A 3,311-nucleotide genomic window follows, 5' to 3' on the forward strand; every position below is an offset into this window, starting at 1 on the left:
AAATCATTGTTATTATGTTGAAATAGTAGCCATAGATGACAAACTGAAAGAAAAATACTAGAGAAATTATAATATAATGATTTCTCCATTCTTAACTTGCTTTCTGCAGTTTAATGTGATAGTGGCTGGGGAGCCCGTACCTGGTAGTAGATCTCCAGATTGAGACCAGTCATTGCTAGAGTCACAAGTTCCTGCAGCAGCTCCATTCCTCTCCCTTACTGGCGGAAGCAGCTCGCTGATGCAATGCAGCCTTTTGGCTGTGACGTGGGAAGGAGGTGGGGTGGGGGAAGTGGATGCAGCTTCTGTAGCCACCTCGCTGCTGTCATGGTTAGTTAGCCCTTCTGTTACACACTCTTTCACTGGAGGCAGTGCCGGACGGTCCTGCTTGGGATCAGTAAGAATTGTCTCCTCCAATGCTCAGCCATCATGAGCTCTGCCGTTCTGCTGATGCTGCTGGTCCTCAGCAGGTCCTAGGAGTCTTACCTGCTCAACACGAAGCCTCCCCTCAATGACAGACCTGTTATTTGAGTATTGGCGCAATGGACACACTTTGACAACCTGCTGCCACTTTGCCATTCGTGAAGCAAGAGTAATCCCTATAAGAAAGACTCTTCCTGAGTCAGAGTATGTGAAGATCTTCAATTCGATTAATGGGATTCTTATACTAGGAGGTGACAATTGATCCAATTTATTTTGAATATATGATAAGCCAATAAATCTTTAGAAGTTTTCTCTATAGAACAGCTGTTGCAGCAGATTGTGCTGTTGTATTAAAGAATGAATGTTGGAGCAATCAGAGATTTTTCCGTTCTTAACCTGCATTCTGCAATTTAATGTGATGGGGAGCCCGTACTTGATAGTAGATCTCCAGATTGAGACCAGTAATTACTAGAGGCACAAGTTCCTGCAGCAGAGATGCAAACTTATTCATCCCAAATACCAAAGTATATCTGCTCCTGGTCACACTCAGAGCAATGTTCAGCCTAGGATAGGATTGGGACATACATCCGTTATATATGACAGCACAGGACATGGTGATACAGTGCAGGGGCATTTTGAGAAATTAGTGGTCCCTAAACTCAAATTTTTCTAAAAACATTAATTTATTAAACAACAAAAGAGTTGTATATGCTTTCAACTGTACCAAAGAAATTTGTAATTTCTACACTACAGCCTTCTTGTATTTCTACAGCACTGCATGAATTACTGTCTATATGTTTTACTTCACTCTCAGCTCTGTTTATTTGCTTTGCATTTCGCAGCTCCACTTAAATGTTTTATTAAGATATTTCTACATTAAATATTGTTATATTACTGTTGCATATTTTCTCCAAAGGTAATGTATTGTGGATTAGATCAGTTATAAGTTCTGTAATGAGAAAAAAGCAACATTGAGTTAGAAAACAGGCCAAAATACCTAAGCCATTTTGTGCTATGTAAGACAAGGATAGTGACTGGAAAATGTACTATGGTAAGTATAACATGTTGATTTTCTGTCTGAACATAACGACAAACTCAAGGCTGAAAACTAAAGGAGTGTAATGTACAGATTTATCCACACTCATTGTGACTGCAGCTAGGAATGAGTCTAGTTTGCCGCGATGCGTGCACATTCAACTTAGTTGCGCCCGGACCCATTAATATTGTATTGAGCGGCAAAAGCCACAGCCCAGCGAGATCACTCACACCTTTCCTTGCAAATTCCACCTCCCACAATATACAGACTCAGACCACAGCCTGCATTCTTTACCCTATCCCCTCTTCACCTTGCTCATCTGTACATTTTATGACCTAGATGGCTTTCATTTAAACTGGATTCTAACTTTGCCTGTTTTATTTTTATTTATTAAGCTCTTGGACAATTTTAAGGATGTGCATTAAATTCAAAATGCTGCAACAAGAGAATGGTTAACTCCTCTGTCAGTGATGTCCATGTATGAGACAAGCACAGGTGCAGGGGTGGGAGACACACAGTAAAACCCTTGTTAATAATTGAAAACTCATGAAAAAGATAGCACAGGACATAGAGAATAATAAAATGGCTACCGGTGTGCTGCCTGTCTGTCAGTAGTCTCCTTGTTTTGTTTAAAGGTGGATTTGTTTACATATTGTCATGCGACAGTTGGAAGTGTGCGGTTACGCTGGGAACTCTGCAGTCATTGGGAAATAATGAAGACTCATGTGATTTAATGTGTCCAATAATGTTTGTGAGTTTTTTGTCATTTTGAGATTTTGTCCTAATCTGAGATCTTCTGGTTTAAATATGCAGCATAGTCATTTGAAGAGAACTTTGCTTGGAGATCCCGACTTTGTGGACATAACAGAGGTTCTGAAGAATTTCACTTCAAATGACTATGCTGCGTATTTAATACAGAAGATCTCAGACGATACCACTTATCCATTTGAAAATTATGAGCCCATATTCTACAAGGCAGATGATCATGGAAGAGCCCACGTGTCAGTTGTAGCAGAGGATGGAAGTGCAGTGTCTGCTACCAGCACCATTAACTTCTACTTTGGCTCGGTAACGTTCTCTCCAACATGACAGGAATCCTCTACAATCATGAGACAGATGACTTCAGTTCATCTTTGATAACCAATGGATTTGGTATTCCCCCATCACCAGCTAATTTCATCAGGCCCGGGAAGCGACCCATGTCTTCAATGAGTCCGTCAATCCTGCTGGATTAAGGACAACAAGGTGCATATGGTGGTTGGCGCCGCCAGAGGGAGTAAAATCACTACAACAGCGCTGGCCATTATACATTCCGTTTGGTTTGGTTATGATATGGAGGAATCAGTGGAAATGGCACGAATACACAATCAATTATTCCCCAATGAAACGTCATCATAACGTAGCATATTTCGAAAGACATGGAACCGTGGTACAGGCAGGTCATGGTACGGATGAAGGGCAAGTGGGAAGCAGCCTCTGAAACTCGGAAGGGAGGGTACCCGACAGATTACTGATCTTGGTCCATATTATATGACTGTGAACTGCTCATCGAGGTCTTCACATACTTCTTCCTCTAGCTTCCCTAGACTCAAAAACTTTCAAAGGTCATAGAAGAGACAAACCTAAACTGGGTAGATACATTACCTATCGTATTACACAGCATCAGAGTGACTCCTAGACCCCCTCTCAGTCTATACCCTTATGAGGTGCTATTTGGAAAACACCCAAATTTGATGATAGGCCCAGAAGAAAACCATTCTACCCTACATGACCTAACCACAAAATATGTCCTAGACTTGCATGAACAATTCAAACAAATACACAAAGGACTAATTTTCTCTAAGGGAGCCAGTCA

At 41.2% G+C, this 3,311-nt stretch overlaps 1 pseudogene; it reads left to right on the forward strand.

The window, feature by feature from the left end:
• Positions 1-2,263: 2,263 nt before the first annotated feature.
• Positions 2,264-2,970, forward strand: LOC134910867 (glutathione hydrolase 1 proenzyme-like; annotated as a pseudogene).
• The last annotated feature ends 341 nt before the right edge of the window (positions 2,971-3,311 follow it).

Source organism: Pseudophryne corroboree, chromosome 4 (assembly GCF_028390025.1).
Source record: "Pseudophryne corroboree isolate aPseCor3 chromosome 4, aPseCor3.hap2, whole genome shotgun sequence".
NCBI lineage: Eukaryota > Metazoa > Chordata > Amphibia > Anura > Myobatrachidae > Pseudophryne > Pseudophryne corroboree.